This window comes from Cyanistes caeruleus, chromosome 1 (genome assembly GCF_971803275.1).
Source record: "Cyanistes caeruleus chromosome 1, bCyaCae1.hap1.1, whole genome shotgun sequence".
Taxonomy (NCBI): Eukaryota; Metazoa; Chordata; class Aves; order Passeriformes; family Paridae; genus Cyanistes; species Cyanistes caeruleus.
The window spans coordinates 39,609,082-39,631,894 of NC_141701.1; the positions used below are offsets into that span (position 1 = coordinate 39,609,082).

General features: G+C 37.1%; 1 protein-coding gene across 1 annotated transcript in view; it reads right to left on the reverse strand.

Annotated features, from left to right (window-relative positions):
* Nucleotides 1-22,497, reverse strand: part of RP1 (RP1 axonemal microtubule associated) — a 205,012-nt gene extending 182,515 nt beyond the window's left edge. Inside the window, exons 1-2 of the mRNA XM_086888036.1 lie at nt 22,150-22,497; nt 5,645-5,806 (exon numbers count right to left, since the gene is read on the reverse strand). The gene's annotated coding sequence lies outside the window, so the exon portion shown is untranslated. The remainder of the gene's footprint in view (nt 1-5,644; nt 5,807-22,149) is intronic.
* Nucleotides 22,498-22,813: the final 316 nt, after the last annotated feature.

A 22,813-nucleotide genomic window follows, 5' to 3' on the forward strand; every position in this document is an offset into this window, starting at 1 on the left:
TTCTTTAGAAAATAATTGCAATTCAGGCTGATGACAATGAGAAAATACAAAAAATTTTTAAAGCTTTTTTAATTGTGGAGTTTAAGTTCTCAGCTCTTTGACCTTTTCTTCCTGTAAATTTTGAGATTTAAAAGAAAATTAGGTGCCTGATTCTAACAGTGAAGTACATTGTTAGAATAAAGGCCTCAACAACTTCCTGCAAAGAACCAAAGTCAAAATATATTTGCAACGAAGTGCAAATATAACATTGAACATATTATAGTGTCTCTCCTCCTAGAACAAAACACAATTATGGTCTGAATTTGTCAGAATGTACCATCTGAATTTGGGGACCTAGATCCCTACATAACAACAGGGCCTCTGCTGACTGAAGAGACTATCAGAAGATGCACAGTAGATACTTAGAAGGGGACCAAAGCACCCTCACATTGAGAAGAGCACTGCTTTGTAACACAGCTGTCAAAGGAACAAAAAAGACAAACTCAAAGCTGAATTATTTTTAAGATGAGTGGGCCTGCATATTCAAACAGTTGGAAAAAGTACACTTTTACTGCTTGGCAAATGTAAATCACTGGGAAAAAGGTCTGTATCACAGATGTGCTGTTGGAAAATGCAGGTAGTAGATACAGACATTTTAGGACATATTTTCTTGTGTTGTTGCATTGTCTTTGGTCTTCTCAGTTTGATTGTTTCCTATTAATTTTTTTTCCTGATGGCTGTGCTCTTTTTGAGGCACAGAAGAAATTCACGACACCTTTGTGACATTTAAAAAGCCAAGGCCCAGAACTGAATTACCTCCAATCTACTAAAGGAATATATCAGAATGAGCAATGTTAGCATGAGATACAGCAGAATGTGCTGTGGCTAAGGGGCAGAGAAGGCATGAACAGAACAGAAATTATGTGGAATGTGCTGCTTCAAAGGAATGTTACTCTGAAGGTTGCTGCTAAGGTGCTATGTTTCAAAGACTTCACGCTAAAAATTTGTGGTAGGAGGTATCTATTAGACAGCTCTACTGTGACATGAAGTCTTCAGAAATCCTTCAGCAGCAGACACATGGGTATGTGGTAGAATAAAACAGTTCTGTTGGGTCATCTGTCAACAGCAAAACCTGGGGGTGGAGGAAAGTATGTTAGCTTTAAGTCACTGCAATAAAATACCATTACTTATTTGGACCTTCACAGCAACAATACCCAGTTTACAGGCTGCTGTCCTCCTGTGCCAGGATGGCAAAAGCAAGGTTTTTGTCTTTGTGAAGAAATGAATCTTTGAACTTAAGACCTTTGGGGCTAAGCCAGACCAAAAAGCAGCTTAGCAAGAATCTCTGACCAGCAGAATCTTAGGGAGAAAGAGCATAAATACAGCATCTCTCACAGATACTTTCTCTGGCCCATCTAACTTGCCAAATTCCAAATTATCAGAGGCATCCTAAAAGGTTGCTTACAGATCACAGTGTTCAACTGTTGTTGATGAATATATTCTCCACTAGCTTTTCTTTATTCCTTCCTTTATCTATTTTTACTTTTGAGCATCCATGAGACATATATCAAAGATTTTCACAATTTCAAGTTTTGTGGGGGAAAAACCCAACTTTCAACCTTTTCCTTTCAAATTCACTGCCTGAAAGCTACACTGGCCTATTTGCAAGAAACAGTAATTAATTCTCAGTATCATTCCTGTTAAAATTTAGTTTAGTTTACTTTTCTTGTTCATTGCTTTTGGCTATTCCTTTTACTCAACTAAACCAGCACAGATTAAGTTATATTTAAGGTCTGAACAGACCAGTTTCCAGTACAGTGAAGAAGGTATCACTGTCGTGGTTTAATCTCAGCCACCAGCCAAGCTTGCTCACTCTCCCACCAGTAAGATCAGGGAGAGATTGAATGCAGCAGAAAAGAATTCCTGAAATAAGCCACTGAATGGAGAGGTTTTCATGAAATATGGAGGATTATGGCCAGCAGAGCAAGACAGACACTGAAAAGGAATTATGAGGATTAAAATGTTTTTAAAAATTCTGCTCTAATGTGTCTACAATAATGTTCCAGTGCACACTTTCAGTTTCTTGGGAAAAAAAGTTCTCTTTTATTGTTTTTAAACCATCAGCAGGTAGTTATTCTCAAGTTTTGCCTTGTTATGCATCATCTGAACTGTCCACACAACATGTGCATATTAGATAGAAAGAAAATGAAATTTTACAATTATTTATTAATTTGAAGCATTTCATAAAGAAAGCTTTAGGAAAACAAGAAAACCAGAGCTGTCTTACAGTTTTTCTATCATCTACTTTCAGTCATATTTCTATTGTTAAAACATGATCTGTTTCCTTGCACAGCAGCAAACACTTTTCTGTGCTATCATTTGGGTCAAATCTCATGGGTAGCAACTTGTATCACTGAATACCGTACAACTATGACTTGACAAGCCATTCCCAGGTGATCTTTATCACATATCAGAACACAAAATGCAATCACACAAACTCTGTGGTGTTCCTGTGTTTAGTTTACAGTCTCCAAGGATGCTGTTTGTTTTCCAGGTGGTGCTGACACAACAGATACCAAGGCAGTAGAACACATTCCAAGAAACTGAAAGCCTGTTGTTGCCATGGCACAAAGAGTAAATTTCTTCAGCAAGGAAAGGGCTCCTTATGGCATTTTTCAAAGGGTTATAACTGGACAAACAAGCCATTCCCTTTCTGATGTGTAAATAAAACTGCTTATATCATAGGAAAGAAGATAATAATATCTGAGAGTGTGTTTTTTGTAAACATTAGGTTAGCTAAGATAGCCTCACCATTATAAACATGAGCATGGCTATGTCATTCCCCTTAATATTAGCAATCACCCCTAAGCACAATCAAAAAAGTAGAACATATTTTCCTTTTAAGCATATCAATAACACTTAAATTCACCTAGCCACTGTATCTGTAGTCCCAAGACAGGAGTCTAGGAACCTCAAGGAGAATTCTGAGTCTCCAGAATTGTTTGTCTAGAAAGGCAAAGACAAACTTGCTGTGTTTATATACTCAGATTTGGCACTGACATACATCTCAAAACTATCTCTGCATGGCATAGCTGGAGCAAAATCAAAATAAAATCATGCTGCTAAATTCAATTCTGAAAAAAGGCAGGTCCATAGCATCCCAGTCTCTGTAAAATGCATTTACTGCTGCTTATTCTGGAGTGATTATTTTTCTTTTCTTGTTGTTTCTTGTCCTACTTGGCACAAATATTTTCATATTTTTTTAAACACAAAATTTGAGTTTGACTTTCAAAAAAACTCAAGTCAGGTCTCTATCATCCTAAAGCAATATAAAAAGCTAAGATCATTCATGCACTGGTTCCCATTTTAATTTACTGACTCCAAAAGTGAGATCAATGATAGCATCATCCAAGCATAATTATTTCATCTTTGGTCTTTGGCAATGGGGATAACAAAATACATCTCTCTACACCAAGATGCAAGTCCAGCTGTAAGGAAAGGCACCATTTTCCCAGCCTGGCACTTTGAAGGCTTGTATCCAAGAAATTTTTTGCAACAATTTAATACTATTAAAATTGACACATTGATTTCTTTACACAGAGCAACTCCTTCAATCAAACATTATCTTTTATCTTCTGAAACCACTGTATGTGTTAGCCATAAATTGATACCTCATTGATTTTGAGTACACTGGCTTCATGCACTACAAAACAAAAATAAAGTACCTGACTGAAAAGGTTCCCCCTAACCCCTTCTATCTAAAATTATTAGATTATCTTTTTAGATCTTTAATGTCTGCTTTACAACCTTAATCCTTACAGTTCTTTGTGGTTCAATGTTTCTAAACCATGGCACTTCGACTAAAAAATCGGATCTGAAGGGTATGGCAGGTAAAAAGTTTCTACCCCTTCATCACACTTTGCCTCTCTGTATTTAGCCTTTGAGTACTGAGACAGAAATCATGTTCAACAAGTTGTTTATACAATGCCTAGCACAGTGAAACCCTGATTTCACACTGGCAGGTAGGCTTTGCTCTACAACTGCAGTTGCATGTTACTGTTTATACTGTTCATCATTTCATCAAAATCATTATGCTTTTCCTGTGTAGACAAGAGTGGTCTACATCAGCATGTGCTGGGTGAAAACTTAAAGGCTGGTAAAACAAGATTTGTACAATTAAAGAAAAAACAAACGTACTCCAATGGAAGGAATATAACTTTCTTCTCATTTCAAAATAGAACATTTCAAGCAGATCACTGGAAATTCATGGTAAAGCCCAACTAATACAGCAAGCATATCATGATGTCTGAATACAGAAGCTTCTAAAGCAAATATCTGGCCTCTCAGGAGGTTTTTCAGAGTTTCTCCTCCAATAATCACACACAGAGCTTGTGTGTTTTGTCATCCTATTCTTAAAGGAGGTACACAGCCATAGATGCAATCTCCCAGAATAGGAGTTTGGGACACACAAAGATGGAGCACTTTGCTGTAGATCTTTCAGGAAGTTTTTTTTTTTAATTTAGAGAGAAAGAAGAGGCTGTATTGTCTGCTTTTCTCTAATGTTGAAAGCAATAATTTTAGGATGTATCTGGCCACTTAGCAATGTCATTCTCATGGATTTTGGATGGAATACTCTTAATATATTTTGCCAGGCTGGAAAAATCCATGAACTTTAATTTATAATACTATATAACAGCACTGACAGATAGCTACCATTCCTTGGTAATACAAATCCCATATTCAGCCAAGAGGCAATAACACTATGTGACAAAAAAAAAATAAAAAAAGAGAACAAAATAGGCAATTACTGTGCTCAGGATCACTGCTGGCACCCTAAGCATGACACTATCTTTTTCATGAGCTAAGTAAAATGTGGCAGAAAATTTAACACCTAACCTAGTAAGCCAATGCTTTCATTTTTTCTATATCCCAACATCATTTATAGGAGGCTTTTTAATTTTAAGTTAAATTTTAAGTCAAAGTTTCTGCAAATTAAACTCTTTTAATTTCATTTGAGATGTTCAAGGGGTGAAATTGGTAAAAACTCTGAAAAAATAGTTTTCAACAAAGTATTGCATCTTCACTAAAAATAGTTAGAATAGGCAAAAATGCAATTGACAGTTACGAAGCATAGTATGAACTGTTCTTTCTCATGCTTTAGAAGCACATGCTAACCTATAATTTTTAAAGTGGCATCTCTTAGTCTGATCTATTTTGAAGGTGTATTCATAATCACTAACACAAAATATTTCAAATATAGGCACCTAAGGTTAAGCAATTAAATAGAAATAGTCACTTTCTGAAGAAAAAAGAGGCCGTGACTGAAAGAAAGTTTCAGGCCCCTGATCCTGTGGATATCGAATTAAAGAGTAAGAAAACTATACATGAAGTAATGTGATTAACTTTCCCAGTCAAATTTAAAAGTATCAGTACATCTTTCCTAGGCTGACAGAGAAAATATCAGGTAGAACCATGTATGCATTAAAAAAAATTAGCATTCGTCAAAATGTTAAAAACAAATATCTTGGCACAATCTCTTAAAAAAACCCAAAATCCAAACAACCAAAAATATAATATGCTGCAGTGTAACCAGAATATAAATTCATCCTGAATATACTATCATGCTATAGAATAATAATTGGGAAACAGGTGAAAGAGGTATTACCTGGTGCTCTGGAAAGCAATTTGATAGCAACCACAATCCTTGAAGTGTTATAACAGGAGAGAGATAAACCAAGTCAGATAGACAGTGTTTAAGTGATGGATACTGCTTCTTTCTGCTCACACATACCCCAGCCACAGTGTGTTACAAATGCTATTGCCCTACCTGAGAACAAATGTTGATGTTAGTTCAGTATCATTTTCTATATCACCTATGGCAACAGCAAACACATCTTGAATACTTAAGCAACAGTCTGATTATTCCCTGCTCAGAGTTTCTGTTGGTAATCTTTGAATGCTGTGCAGATGATAGCCTGAAAGCTGTGTCTTTTGTACACTTTGCCTTGTACAAACGTTCTCTTTCACAATATAGTTCAACACCATAGAGAAAATTGTTATTTAAGCTTTTGAAAACATTGTTTACTTAAGATGTTATTCTACACCTCCAAAAGTCATATAATAGCTTATGGGTATCATGTGAAACATTGCACAAACATTAGTTAATGAACCTTTATAACATTTTCATGCAAAACTGTATTAGATCTATCAAATGTGGGAAAAGGCAAAGATTAAGGCACCAGAGATACAAATTATTTGAGTGACTAAGAGAAATGCCATATGCCTCTGACCACAGTGGGACAGATTTATTTGCTAAATTTAGATATAAGGTAAAGGACTTTGCTGTTTCAAGAGTACACGATTTGCTGAAGGCTCAGGAACAGTGGAAATCCAAGTGAGATTTAGGAGAGTTTAGGAGCAGTTCTAAATCCTACACTCAGGCCTAACAATCTATGCAAATTATGAAATTATGTAACAAAGGGCTATATTACTCATGTGGTATTACATGACAGGTATGATAATGTATTACTGAGAATATTACGGAGAAGCACTCTAGTTGAGAATATTGTTTCATTTAAATTGTTGCAGTTACATGCAAAGGGAGGAACATGCCGGTGAATCAGGGTATAATATAATGCCTAAAATACACCACACAACATATTCATATTTCAGTGTGTAGATGAACACTTCTTGTCTGAAATAGAAACTGGTTTTGAAGAATAAGATACCAAAGCATATACCATGGCCAATTCCTGAGGTATTTTTTTCCTTCTCTTTTCAGTATTCTTTGCAGATGTTTTTCCAGCACCAGAAGAAAATGAAAAATTCAGAGACACATAAAGTAAATTAAATCTACATTAATTTTTGTAAGAGTTACAAAATTTGCAGTGATCTACCATTAAAATAAATAAATACTCATCTCATAAGATTTTATTTTTGAGTGAAGCAAAAATTCCTCCTTCCCCCACTGTGCATTTGATCTTCTTCAGACCTCTTCCCATATCCTACCTCCACAATTCATCAACAGATCAGTAAGAGACTCTTTTAAATGTAGAAATAAAGTAGCCTCTCCCCTGCCTAAGTAAATGACTGCAGAATCTAGGGAACACCATAGCTCTGCATCTGCCCTAAATTTTCTCTCATTTAAAGAGAGGACTTGATGCTGAGATGGGATTGTGGAAGCCAAGGTGTAAAAGGTGACAATATCTGTATACCTTGTGGCTAGGAAACACAACCAGTGGTCTCAGTTTGCTTGGGGTTTTCATAGTCTGTGTTATCATCCTTAATATATCAGAAAAAAGTGAGATTTTCAGCTTTCATTGAGAATAACTTCATCTCCACTTCTTGTAGTCACATGGGCAGTTCTGAAGAGACTAACAGAGCAGTGTCCCAACAACTTGCAAGCCAGATACAAGTAAAATGAGAACCAGAATTTTTTCTTTTAATATCATGTTTTTTTTATTTTTTTTTCAGATAGTGAATTATGACTTCTAAGCAGCTTGAAGATGGAATTCCTTCCCTGCTATTGGGAGGGTATAATGTTTGTTATAAGTAAGAGCATAAATCACAGTATCTGTCCTGTACAGGTAGATGATCAGGAGGGTATTACCTGGTTTGATTCCCCCTTGATCATTTATCAGCAGGTAAGCATAACTTCATATAAACAGGGCTTGTAAAAACTGTAGTAATATCTTTATCAAGTAACATACAGAAAAACAATCAGAATACTAATAAAATATCTCCAGAAAAACAGCAATGTGAAATTGTGGTGTATGGAAAATGGGCGCAAAGTGACAAAACCCTTGAGCTCCCTCTGTGGTTTGTGATCAGAAGCTTGCCTCACCAGTTTATCTGTTGTGCATGATGATGCCAACTACTGTAGTTGTGAAACGTGCCATGGACAGTTTCTACAGAGATCTTTAAAGCAAACAGAAGTGTTTTTAAGCAGTGCCACCCGGAGGTGAAAGAGAGCTTTTCATCCCCCACGACATCAGGGCTCATTTTTTACAACAGCTATAAATATATCATAAATGCAAAAATCTCCCCGTGATGTGAGTCCTACAACAGAAATGGTCCTGCAGAGAGGCCACCAGTGGGTGAGGGAAGGAGTGCAATGTGCACTGAGACACGTTCTACCCTCAGTTTAAAGTGCAGTTTCACATACTTGAGTCCCACAGCTACACTAAGGGCAGAATCTCATGCTTCATTTTGTTGCCCAAGGAAACAAGTCTCTCTGCTCTGTCAGAGGGCTGTGCATTTCTCCTGTGTTACAGGAAAATCAGTACTGAGACCTCTCCTCCTTAAACAGCCTGTCCCAAGGAAGTCACGTGAAACAGGCTCCCCAGCTGCCTCAGTGGCCCTTTGTGAACACACCCCAGTTAATTGTTGTCTTTGTACTGCTGGGCTCCTAAAAATGGACCTAGTAATCTAGCTGCAAGCTAGACAAACTCTGCCAGGAGTGATCCTCCATCTGCAGCCAGGAAACTGCAGAACCCCTTAAGGTCCTGCTCCATCTGTTGACAGACTGACCTACAGTGTAATAATATCTGTGCCCTAACAAACATGAAGTCTGAAAGTTCTATCTCCTTGTGTATTACCAAAGGAAAGTCTGTGTCCAGAACCTATAGCAACCACCCCATCAAAGCCTGTTTTCAATAAAAACTGCAAGAAGCAGCAATCTCTGTAATGCCACCTGTGCCAAATAGCACAGTCTGGTGGCCTGCTTTGCTTCTAGAAATGTCCCTTGTAGCCTCCCTCTATGGACTTACCATGTAGCAAGCACATCTTAAAGTAGTCCATACAAAAAGTCATAAGAAAACAAAATAGAACATAAATAACTAAAAGGAAAAAAAAGGAAAGAAATGTTCTATACTGTCAGAAAACAAATTACTCCTTCCCATTACCTTCACTGTTGATGCAAAGAGGTAAATGTCAACAGAATATGAAGGGGAAAAAACAGGAATGAAAGTAAAATAAAGATAGAATGAAAATATACAATTTGGTGATAAGGTAAAAGAGGAATTATTTGACAGTCTACTGATGCACCAAATCAATATACTCTGCCAAGAGACAACTCCTACTTAGCCACAGACTAAGAGCCAAGAGCTGTTCAGTATAAAATTCACTTAATTAGAGAGGGCATAAACCCCAAGTACTCTGTTGGCACAAAGAACTGAGTTCAAAATCTGAACCAAGAATAAATGGACAAATGACACAAATACTTTTTTGTCAGACTTCCACTGAAATTCCATTAATGTAGAGAACGTTCCTGTTTCAATAAACCAAATTAACAAAACTATCCTTTCAGCTACCTTTCTGTGAATTTCTATCTATGCCTTATAAAAGGTATTCTTAAAGTATTAATGCCTGCTGACTCAAATTAGAGTCAACTGATATCAGAAAACCACTAGATTTGTATTCATTAATTTCAGCTGAAGAGAAGATTTTCAAGCACAATTGCACCAGTTTAACTGTTAAAAATTTGAGAATGTACATAAATGAAGTTTCTCATCCCCCTGCTAGACTTTAGCCCCCAAGCATTTCCCACTTAGCAACTGATGTAGAAAACATCCTGTTTATACCCTGAATTCTAGTAAATAGTGTATGAAGTCATACCTGTTTGCAGGAGTGAACTATGAAATGGCAGAAGATAAAAAAATTCAGTGGCACTTTTAACACCTTCCAAATTATCTCTTACAATTGGGATTCAAGTCTCATACAGCAGCTGTTTTCCTCCAGAAAAAAACTTGTGTTTTTAGCAAAAATGCAGTGAGCTGCTCTGTGTTTTTCCATATTCCAAAACTGCCAGATGGTTTTGAATTTTTCCCACATCTTTTTAACAGGGTCTCTACTGAACTGAAACTCAAAAAATATCAAGAATCAAGTAGTGCCAAGCCATTCAATGCTGGAGCTTTGACGGCACTAAGAGGGTTCCCTGGCCCTGACCAGCCTCACCCAGGACCCACGCTCTGCCCAGGTCTCAGGACCCCATGTCAGCTCCTGGGGAGGTCAGACCCTGCCCCAGTCAGGCTGCAGCAGGGCTGGTCTCCATCCCCTGGGAGGTGCCAGGGGCTGCCTGGGGACACTGTGCAGCCCCAGAGGTCAGGGCCTCAGAAAGCCACCTGCCTGTGCCACACCCTGACATTCATAAATGGATAATCTGTTCAATCTGCTGAGATAGCTACGGCACTGTTCTGCTACGTAAAATCAGTGAATGGCAGAATAGCCTCAGTTGTGCAATTCCTGTGAAAGACAACACAGAAGTGCTCCAGCACAGTGACACTATTGCCTGTCAGACACTACATCTCAAATCTCCAAATATTTCAAATGTGAGAAAGATGAAGGCAGAGGAACATGAGAAGCAAGGCTATTTGATTACAATTATGGTTAATCCTAACATATACCCTGTTAAACTGTGCAGTTGTTGTTTTTTGGGGTTTTTTTTGTTTATTAGAAGGTTTTCTGGCTCACTCACTAGTGTAGGCAGCTATACAGGACAGACTGTTTCTACAGTCCTGTAAAAGTACTCAACCAAAAATAAATGTGTTGATTATGCTCTGAAGGTTCTGCTACACCACAATGAAAGTATAAAGAAGACAAAAATTAAGACAGGCCCATACGGTACAAGCTTCTAGAACAGGGAATAAAATCAGTTTCTAAAAGAGAATTACACCCAAACCAAAAATGCTTAGATTCATGATTTCAAGTTGCATAAAACCAGACATGTTTTATACATCTTTAGAACAAAGCCTGTGGCACTAAAAAGTTAAATGTAGATTTATAAAAGCTTTAGAATTAATATTAGCATTGCCCCTATGATAGGCTGCATTTCTGTGCTCTTTGTAATAAAGATCCTACATATCACCTTTTTTGAGTAAGTAGTAGGATCAATGAGATGCCATACAAACTTCCAGTTACAGGCATCTGTCCAGCAGCAACAATAAGCAACACAGTGTGAAACAATGAATCCCAAATGTTCCTCTTCTTTCTTCTTCTTAAGGATATATTGATGATATAAGCAGCAGAATGTACAGGAGTAGTTGAAGAACAACTAAGAGGGAATGCAAAATACTGAACTCACATGAACCTGCTGTCAAACACTCTGCTGCTCCCTAAGTTGGGGCTTTTGTGTCCTCTCACATCAATTTTTAAAACAGGTCAAATAGTCTGGAAGACACTAAACTCCATCAGGATACTTGACTTGGCGCCACAGTGAAACACAGTGCTTAAAACAACACGGAATTCCTCTGTTGATGACACTCTTCAATCTAACCAGTGGCAGGAGCATAGAGCAGGCACAGAGGAAGCATTTGACTTAATTATTGGGGGAACAAGAGTCTACCGTATTACCAGTGTCTTAAGAGAGGACATCCCTGCTGTCAGAATAAGTGCTTCTACTTCATAAATTATTCTTTGCTTCAGAGAAAAATATGTAGCTGGACAAAAATGCTGATCTGAACGCTTTCTTCTTCTTCCTTTGCTGAAATGTATATCACAGCTATCAATCACACATCCCTAAAGCTTTGTGCCAAGGCAAGCAAAGGAAAAAAATATGTTCTGACTCTAGAATCTTACCAAGTGATCTCCTGGCACAAGACTAGGTTTATTCATCTAAGAAAGGGCAGTGCTGGGATCCCAGCTCACTATCACTGAAGAAAAATATTTTTTTTTAAATACAGATCATCTTTCACAGCTGTAGGTAAATCCACAGAACTTCCACAAAAAAAATCCCAGAAAGGTTTTAGGGTTTGCCTGAACAGTGTTGCTCACCTTACAGATAAATTCATCTGTGATAAGTTAAATGAAATGGCTAAGAGTTTCACAATATTTGTTATTAAAAGAAAAGCATACCTATCACTTCACTACAATTATCTGCAATTAGGTTGCACTCTGTATGCAAACGTTATAGATCATGTAACACACACTTGAATTGCTTCAACAAGATGCAGCAAGCAGAAAGTTTCATCGACTAATGACTTTCACTAGGCCTTAAATTCTTGTTCTTAGCAACAAAACTAGCACAGGCACTGTCCTAATCCCTTGTGAACCATTCTCCTTCAGCCTTCTTGTGTGCTCAGTCTCACAGCTGTGAGACCCAAGTAGCAGAGGGGCTGACCAGGCACATCTTGCTCAGCTATAGAATATCATCATATTGTCAACAGAGACTAACAAAGAACTAGCTTTTCAAGTCAAACAAGCTTAAAATACAAGCTTAAAATAGACAATAATTCACCTGAAGAAAGAATATTATGTATCTATCACAGCATTTACATAATGAATTGTAGTAAGTGTTAGAAGTATCTCTCTAGTAGTCTACTCCCAACATGCTTCTTTTCCCATTACACAATTTCAGCATTTTTGCAACCCCAGGACACCAAATTCTAAATGACCAAAATATTAAATTTTTGGTGAGCAGACAGTAGCATAAAAATGGTAAAAAAAACCCACTGAAGAGTTAGATCACACTTTGTACAACACAAAAAAAAAAAAAAAGAAAACAAAGAAAAAAGCCAATCTTGCAGCTATGACATTCAGTAGGGCGACATTCATGACATTCATCTTCCATCTGAATTTCCTTAGGAGTAAGGGATGCATAACTTTGATAAAAAGAGTGAGGTTTGGCAAACAACTATATATATTTCCTTGAGCAATGACTGAATTTCACACCCTACCCTTTGCCAGATTCCTACAATTTCCGCCAAACTCATCAGTATAACAGAAGACATCATCTTTGTCTCCCCCTTTCTCTAAAAGGGCCTTTTAAAACACTCAACATATCGTTGTTCTTCTGTAGCTTTTGTTCACCCACTTTAAGTCAGCACAACCATCATCATCTCCCAAATAATCACTCTGCCAGATGAAAACAATGTTGCTGTCTCTAACTCTTAATTCTAAGTCACCAAGTCATATATATTGAAATACTGAAAAACACTGAGATCTGAAACCCAAGATCACAACTTTTAGCATATTTCAGGTACACAAAAGTATATCTATATTATCAGTTCTGTTAAATCCATTAGTTCTTGGTTCTCATTCCAGCTTTCTGCACAACACCAAGACCTTGCCTCATCCATAAAACATAACTTTTCAATTTTTCCTTTAGTTCATACCAATCACATAAAGATGTTTAATAGTTTCGTAGCCAAAAACATCACTACAGATCTTATTTCATCTCTTTATAAATTCCTTCACCTTAATACGTACCATGTATATTGCATATTACTTAAAGTAACCCTTAGCTACTTTATACAAGTAAATTTCTTCAGTTAATTTCTTCTTAAAAGCAACTTTAAACATCTCTTTCTGCCTTTATCAGATATCTCTAGGCACATTCTAGAGCATTTCTAAGATCAGCACAACACAACAGGTTGGATAATATTCACAGGTTCAGAAGCAGTACATTCTCTGCTCAGTGGCACATCAGTCACAGTGAGTCCTGTGGCCTCCCCTACATTCCCTGGACAGAGATATCTCCAATGTTTTCAAATGTATTTTCCTTGATCAGAAAATATGATAAACATTAATGGTACTGTCCCACTGAACATCAGGAAAGTCTTTCTAAATCTGCCAACTGCAAGTGCTTTGGGGAAGTGTATTCCATGAATTCAAGAAGAGTTACATTCTACAGCTGTGATGACACTACAAATATAGAACAAAACCCAGCAGGCCCTGCACAGCTATTTATAGTCCTGGGATTTACCCTAGTGGCATCTCCTGGATTCAGCTACTGAATTTAGGTTTACAAATTTTGGTGCAGAGATTGCCTTTCTTTTAACTCCACCATTATATCTCCTTGACTAACACAGAGATTAAAAAAATAAATAAATAAACATATTAACTGAAAACTGTCTATTCAATAGCATCTCCTTGCCCCAATGGCTTAAAACTCCTGTATCCTCTTGAAAATGTTTATATATAGCCTGGTTGCTGAGCTATACATACTGCAGCAAGTCTTCCACCTGCTGGACAAAAGGCAGCACTAAGCTTCCTCAACAGGAAACAGATGCAACAAATATCTGAGAGCAACACAATGACAGAAGAGGAAAAAAAACCAAAACAAAACAAAACCAACCACAAAGAAACCCCACCACACAAAAAGGCAGCATCAGGATGCCCTTGTTCTTGTCTAAGTGCAGTAAGTAGCTGTAAATTTATAGTTAAAAGTAAGTAAGTAAATAAAGTAAGTTAATTAAAGTAAGTAAATAAGGGTGAAAATGCAGCCGTCTGAATAAGGGGATACAGAGGTCAAGCATCTGTGGCCAAGGAGGAGTTGTTCTACTTTCCTGCTCCTCTTTTTACAAACTGTTTCTACAAGGTCTCTTAATTTAATTTGTACTTTTACAAAGGACCAGCATTACTTGAAATGGAAATATTACAGATCTGCCTTTTGGGCTGTTCTGGGTTGGTAGGTGCCCTAATCAAGCAAGTAGAGAAATTTCCCTCTTTGTGTTCTTTGCCTACCTCAGGTGGCTGGCTAAATCAGAGCATCATGTATTCTGTGATGCTAAACCAGCTGGGCAATTGCCAGATTCCCATGCCCTCGAGCAGATTCAGACAGGCTGCCAGGAGAAGCACCAAAGACTTTTCACTCCAGGACCCGTGTTCCCTGTGCTCCCAGGGAGAGGAGCCATGGTGCTGTGCCCCAGGGTGGGGAAGGGGGAGATGATGCTTCCTGCATCTCAATCAGACATGGAAAAAGCTTTCAGCAGCATGCAGCTCTGTATCAAACTACAGGGTGTTATCTACTCATTCAAAAAAACTGGAACATGGCCTTAACTAAAGTTCACTCAGAGCTTTCAAAGCTGAACTACTTTTTTATTATGTAGCTTGTTTTGAGACCCCTAGCAGCATTTTTCCCTGAGTTATTGCCTAAACCTTGAGCCAATCAAGGATGCAAAAGGAGAGGCTGCAGGTCTCCTTTGGTGTTATCCACTCTCCTCTAAAAGGCACACTTCATCAAGAGGAGGGACAGCTGTAAAATTGCAGCCAAAGTCAGGAAAAGACTGGTTACAGAGCCTTGTGGGATCATTCCGAAATCTTAAATGGGATTAGCAGACATTACCAATAATGAAAGCTGAGCCAATAAAATGAGCTTTATCATTTCAAGATCTTGGTTACAAGAGTTCTACCTTTTTTTTTTTTTTGTTTGCATAGAAAATTAAACTCATTATACTGCCCTTAATGGTCACAAGCATGAACAGGTCTCAGTGTTTCAAAATTTATCTTCGGAAGTTAAAGACCAGACAAAAGGTGCAGAAGAAGAGACCTCATAATTTATGTTGCCAAAGACACCACGAAAGAGCCCTCCCCATCTATCTGTACACATGTGCAAACAAAAGCATACAGAGATTCATATTTGTATCAGCTATGTTTAAGGGTCAGTGTCACAAAGTTAAACATAGTTTAGTGATAATAGTTGCAAGAAATTATTTTTTAAAGCACAGTGATATGTAAATGTGACAGTTCCTCAAGAAGCCACAATCTGAGAGAAAAATAATTTCAAAAGCAAATAATTTTACAAAGAATAAAACTAATTACAACCATAAAAAAATCATAAAAAGCATAAAAGAATCATAAAAGAAATGTGATGAGAAAAGACTAACAATCATTTTTAACTAAACTAAGAATAAAGACAATGCAATGGTGTTATAATAAATTTTCTCTGATAATTTGGCACAGAAGAAATATACAATGAATAGCTCACTAGCTTGTTTCATGCATTGTAAATCAGATGTAGTCATCCATAAGGCTGATGAAATTCCAAATTTTTCAGAAATATTTAAGGAGGTTTCTATATAAAGCTTTAATTTTGGATACTGTTTGTTCAATCAGGTTGGAACCATGAGTTGGAAAAGCAAGTGGCAGAGGAATGCTTCACAATTTTCAGGCCAGAGGATGCCACAAAATACTCAGACTTAAAGAAAGTCAGTCTGTGTCTTTAATAGCAAATATTACTGATATATTTTCAATGCTATAGGACCTGCCAACTTTTAAAAAAATTCTGGATAAAATAAAACAGAGCCAGCAGCAGTACTAAGTGAATAAGAAGGCTAAGAACAGAGATTATATACTAATTTACGTGTGCTTACATTAGATCATGGGAACTGGCTTGATAGCTTTTTTGATGTCATTACAAGTCCAGATGATAGTAACAAACGGGGTCAGTGCAGCGTGTTCAGATCCCCAAACTGAGGCAGTTTGATACTTGCTCCACCCATGCTCTCACCACTCTGACTGTGATGGCAGCCAAAGCCAGGCTGGCTGCATCACTCCTATCCAAAAGCATTGGCATGTAGCATGCAGGGTGTGCTGAGCCCTGGACTAGCATAACCACAAGGCATCAGGATGATGTTTTTCATGGGAGTCTATAGGATCAGTGATTATCACCTCCAACTTAATGCCTCTGGAAGAAATAAAAGTCACTAGAGAAGATGTTAAGACTGGGAAAAGGCAACTAACAAAAAGGGCAGAGTCCACTGATACAGAGCAATCAAGATCACATGGCAACATGGACACAAGCAACCCCAACTCTTTTTAAGATAAGCAAATGAAAGTCATGCATAGGAACAAAGAAAATGACTTCTGCTCTGGTGATCAGAAGCATCGAAAAGAGTTGTCAAATCAGCGTGGATTTCTAGTGAATTTTGTGCCCAGAGGGGCTACTGTGATTCTGAGATGCTTAAAATGAAGACTACTAAACAGGAGCAGAAAACAAGAGCACAATAGTTCCTTTAACTCTGTGTTTGGCAGTGCTGCATATTCCTTCTGTTGTTTTGTTGGGGTTTTTTTAAGCATAACCTGTTTTCAAGCTAATACGTTAAAAAGAAAATCTTCTTAAAAAGATCAACTACAATTACATCAAAAATGTGTACAGAGATGATTTAGAGCTTTGATGGTGCAGGATTCAGAGACTTGATATTTTCAGCTTAACAGAGAAAAGCTGAAGCAATGATTTGATCATTTTCTTTAAGAACCTGGATGAAGAACAGTGGCACTACAACATTTTTCAAGCTAGTAACAAAGATGCAGTAAGACCCAAAGGCTGAAAGCCAAAGCAAAATATTCAGAAAATAAATATTAACAATGACAGCACTTACCTGTTGGTTAAACCATTTTTTTCCTAATATTGAAGAGTAAAGATCTAAGACTCACAGATTATTAATATATTGGGTTTTTTTAATTGATGCATTTCCATAATATATTGTATCATGTATTATTCAATTGTAAATTACCTTAATTTTCACTACAGGACAGTTTTTAAATGACACATAAACTATCAGATTGTATTAGATGTAATTATGAATTACATAAGGTTGTCTTATTTTATTGAAATAGAAACATGGTAATAATATTGTAAAAATAAATGTATTCAAGATGCAAATGCCTAGATAAGCTTTACGTCAAGGTGCAGTTCAATTTTTGACCCAAGACTACTAACAATGTAAGATGATTGTTTTTGCATAGACTTCCAAAAAAAACAATCCTCAACTATAGATGAGATCTGGAAAATAATATTTCCATGGGACAAATCTTAACAATGGAAGGTAAAAATGTCTTTAAAATAAAATTCTTGGGAAAGCTTAGGCACAGGTTCTGCAGTACGACTTGGGGGAAAGGAAATGTACTGGGAAGGTAAAGGGTAGTTTAAGCAAATAAATATCCTGATTTACACACCTCAGTTATATAAAACTCTCTGTATTTCATTTGCAGAGAGAAAATTAAATATTTAAAATATTATCATATCTCTTCATGTATGAACATGTGTGCACTGAATACACTAAAATGGTATTTACTGGCAATGATTTGCATCACTTTGTAAATTCTAAATTAAAGCCAAAAAAAAAAGGTTAAAATTAAAATATCATTCCTGTCCTCAAAGATCAATTGTTTGGCCTTTTTTAAACTTCCTGTTTTGCTCTATAGGAACTCTTCTTTATCACACTTGATTTACGGAACATGCTATTATTGTTTTGCTTTGCTTTACTCCCCATCAGCAAAAAAACTACTGCACCTGAACAGGACTCTAAACCCCTTTTCCATGCATGTTTTTCTCACAGAATTAACTGACATCAGTAGATTGTTTGCTTTTAACCCTGACATCCCCCCTCCAAACTATTTTTGAAACAAATTTTATTTTAGGATGTCCTGACTCTGATACTAAATTGGAAACCCTGGTGTGAATTTTATAGAACACTATTTCCTTTTATAGAGGATGTTCACAGCTAATCTGTCATCTAAAGGGCAGACAGAGGCCAGAAGGTTAGGAAACCAAGACAGGTGGCCCAGCAGCAGCCTGAAATCTAAACTTTTTTGGCATTTTGTGTTAAGTCATATTAGAAGGAATCAGTTTTCTCACTGATCCATGTTCTATTAACACAAAAAAAAATTTCTCAGCTCTGTAACAGAATAGGCAAACATTGAGCAGAACTTCCTTGCAGAAAATTCTTCCACCTGGGTAAAGATGGATAGCAAATACCCTGTTTCCCACAGATCTTTTCCCAAGTAGTTATGCCAGGAAATGAAGAATCTGGGTTTGTTCAGGCTTCCCCTCAGCCCTGCAAACACAGACTTGTGTTTCTGTTTACAGTATGCTTTCAAAAAAACGTATTTACCTCATCAGCAAGTCATGTCAATCCCTCCTCATTCTATTATTATTAATAATGTAACTGAATTAAATTATTGTTCTATTCAGTACCACTTTTCAATCACTAAAAACTACTAGTTTTGTACTTGCCATCTAACCCAGTGTAAGCACACAGCCTGGCCATGTCGTCACCAAAGCAGCCACAAACTGAAGGTTTTTGAAACTCCTCCCTTTCCAAAGCACATCAGCAGTCTCCAGTAGGGCCACACATGTTTTTCCACAGCTCTTATGTCCTGCTTAAGACCAGGAGATTCTGAAGACAAAGCATGGTTTGTCCTTGTGCAAACAAGACAGTTTGGAGAAGCAGGAGCTAATTCTGTAGAACTGATCATGCATCGAGGACAGCAGCAGAGAGAAATGGGTTACATTGGAGCACATGGAGCTACTGTGCCAAGATTGCACTTAGCTCCATGAGCTGGTGCATTTAGGAAGTAATCAGGAAACAGGATTTCCACTTTGACCCCAGGTGCAATGTAAGTATCACCCAAATTATGCAGCAAAATTATTCTTGCTCCCAAGAAAACAGATGTAGAGCAGTAGCAAATTCCACTTTAGACTTAAAATGCTACATGAGCTATTCAGCTCAACACTTGCAAATCTACATCACCCATGGCATCAAACACCAGCTCAAAGAGAAGGTGGGGTTTCCCTACAAACCATCAAGCCAGTATGGAATACACAAATACACTGCAACAGCACTTTAGCTTTCACGTCTCTATCACATCAGCCTGCCTTTATGTTGAGGGTTTTTATTTGGGCACACAATCTGACTTTGAAGGCATCAGCTAGCAAGTCCAATTCGACTTTGCAGACCCCAGCTAGAAAGTCTGCAGAAAAGTTCCTCCTGAAGGTTGTGAATTGCAGAAAAGCAACAGATACAAACTTGCTCAACAAATGTGCTGAAATCAAATGCAGAGATACTGCTAAAGATACAAGGCAGAGTAATTAACCCACTGAAAAAAATCCAATATTGAACAAAAGTAACATTGTTTTCATGTTAAAGGCAGACATCAATCTCGTATTTGAGGAATGGGCTTGCAAAACATAGAATGAATATAGAAATGTCTGTGTTTATGTGTACGTCTGCAAATGGGATGGAAGTAACTGTTAATAAAAATAATTGCCATGACACAAAATAACTGTTCCTCTGTATTACATTGTTTCCATTTATTATCTACCATGTATAAACTGTTTTACTAAAAAGGATACACACTGAAGACAAAGCATAGAAACATAAGATAGGATGTACATTTGGAGAAAATTCCTAACTTTCTGTTCCTTACAATTTCTCTGTCTTCCCAGACACGTGAGATAAACATAGCTAGACTGACTTCAGCTTTTTATGGTTTATAGCCCTCAGTCCCAAAATCTGACAAAACCTGAATGCACATAGATAAGATATCAAGAATGAAAGAAAAAAAATGGTTTTTCCCACTGCATTTTTCTACACTCTCCCACTTGTTAACAGTTTCTCACAGAAGTACATTTTGTTTGTAGATGTATTCTTTCTAATTTGGACTTCTACAAGTGACACCAAATGAAATCATTTGTACATCTATCAACAAATGCTGGAACTTTCAAAAGTGTATCTTCCTAATAGTTTTTCAACACTTCTGATTTTAACTTGGGAGGTCTTTAAATACAAGAATAGGATGTCAGACAAATGGAAGACAAGTTTTATAAACTTGAGAACCATGATACTTGATCCATAAATGCCAAACTATAGGCTTCTTGATTCTCTCTCCTCCCAGTTGCTCTATACTCATTTTCTGCACAAAATTTGGCATCTCTTTCTTAAGGCAGAAATAACATTTCTACTAATTAAAAGGTTCTTCTAATTAAAAGCTTCTACAGTGATCTATAGATTTTTCTATTTGTTGAATTCAGGGCATGCCATTTTATGTTATCTTGAAACATGTTTTTACACCAGTTAAATATGATTTGCCAGCAATTACCTTTATTTTGGTTTAGCATGTACTTTGTTAATTAGAGTTGTCCCTAACGCAATCTTACCAAGTATTTTAGCTCTGGAGTTTGCAGGCCCCTAAGCTACCATCAGTTTCACAAGTTTCTTAATTTACACCTGCTGAGATAGGATCAGCAGACTTGGGTTTGTTTAAATGAAAATTTCTGTTTGGATTACAGAGGGAGGCTGACTACCCATGGGCATGCACTTCAGGATAAACAGCCACCATAGGTGGCCACTGTCCAAGTGAAAAACATTACAGAAAGTTGGCTGTACAGTAAAAGAAAATAAATGAAGGCACACTACAAGACAAGCATTTACATTTACTGCATTTCAAACAATACAACACTGATTTTGTTAAATTTGGCATTACACTTGCATAAGCATTATAAAGGCCTGTAAAGACAAGATACTGCAGCCATGTGTATGGGAGAACAGTTACACACAGACCAAAGCTTTCAAAACTGACTAGCAGATGTTAGCCCATCAATTTAATGTCTTATTTTCAAGAGTCCAAGTGTTCAGTTTTTGAGAAACACAAATCAAACAAAAGCATTTCCACACATATATGACATAAAGGCATGTTAGAGTATTTTAAAATTAATAGGAAATTCATTTTCAGGTTTGTTATTAATAATCTTTAACCCAAAAGTTGGTTTTCAGTGAATCTTTTTAATAGGAAGAATCAAGAACTGTTATTCATTAATTATGAAAATATTTTAAAATTAATTTCCAGAAAATACCTTAATGCTGTTTCTAGAAAAATAATAAAACAATAAAAATAAATCAGAATATAGCTTTGTTTTGCAAATTAAAGAACCAGTCAAGTATTATAAAGTCGAATTTTCAACTAAAGAAATTTGCATTAAATAAAACTTTACATAATATTATCACCTTTTTTTGCAAATGCATTTATGATAAAAACAACTAATTTAATCCAGTTTAAAGTGCTTGGATTAATCTAAAGAAAATGTACTCCTTATTTACATTACCTGAAGACTTAAATACTTAATCATGACTGGCTGTGTTAGATACTTGTTTATACTGGGTTTTTTTTTCCTAATATGATTCAACTACCATGTTTGATTTAGAGATTTTCTCCCTACTGCAATGTATTTAAATAAATTTGGCAACTAGGGGCATAACACGATAACCTGGCCCTGTAAAAGGTTAAAGTCAACAATTACAAAGCTTTTAGTTGTGAAAACAACCAGTAAATCTTGAGGCAAGCCAATAACATTTTCTTCTACTTTCTCACCAATTAAGTGAGATCCTGTTTCCTAGTCTGAGGTGCATGCAGGTTATCAGGTGTGTGTGTGCCTTTAGGATTAGTCATGTTCATGGCAATAAAATTAGCAGGAGGAACTGGGAAGAGTTTACACAGTCCAAGTCCAGCTTTTCCATGCTCCATCTCCCATGTCACAAAATACTACACAGTCATTTCATTTCCACTGATTGCTGCCTGGACATTCACTACAGGAATAATTATGAATCATGTGTAGAGTGTATCACAGAAGGCCATTGTCTTTGGCTCTAATAGGTATTAAATTAAATTACTTACCATAAGTCATCTCTGCTTCTCAATCTCTTCAGAAGGCATGACTGTAGAAAAATTCACAGATACACGGGGATTGAGTCAAGAGAAACATCAACAATGAGCAGACTTTATCAGCAGTGGAAAACAGCTCTAGGACTATGAAAAATATGATATATTTTTTTGCAATTCAATTACTATTTCTCTCTAAAAAGAACCGCTCCAGCAGTGATCTTGTACTCAGCACTGCTGTGGCCACACCTCAAATGCTGTGCTCAGTTTTGGGCCCCTCACTACTACAAAGATATTGAGGTGCTGGAACATATCCAGGGAAGGGAAACAGAGCTGGTGGAGGGCCTGGAGCACAAGTTCCATGAGGATCAGCTGAGGGAGCTGGGGTTGTTTCATCTGGAGAAAAGGAGGCTCAGCTGGGTCCTTGTCACTCTACAACTACCTGAAAAGAGATTGTAGAGACATGGGGTTCAATCTCCTCTCCCAGGTAACAAGTGATAGAATGAGAGGAGATGGCCTCAAGTTATGACAGGGGAAGTCTAGATTGGATATTAAGAAAAATCTCTTCACAGAAGGCATTGCCAAGCCTTGGAACAGGCTCTCCAGGGGTTCACTACCCCTGGGGGCATTTAAAGGATGTGCAGATGTGGCACTCAGGGACATGGTTTAGTGGTAGGCT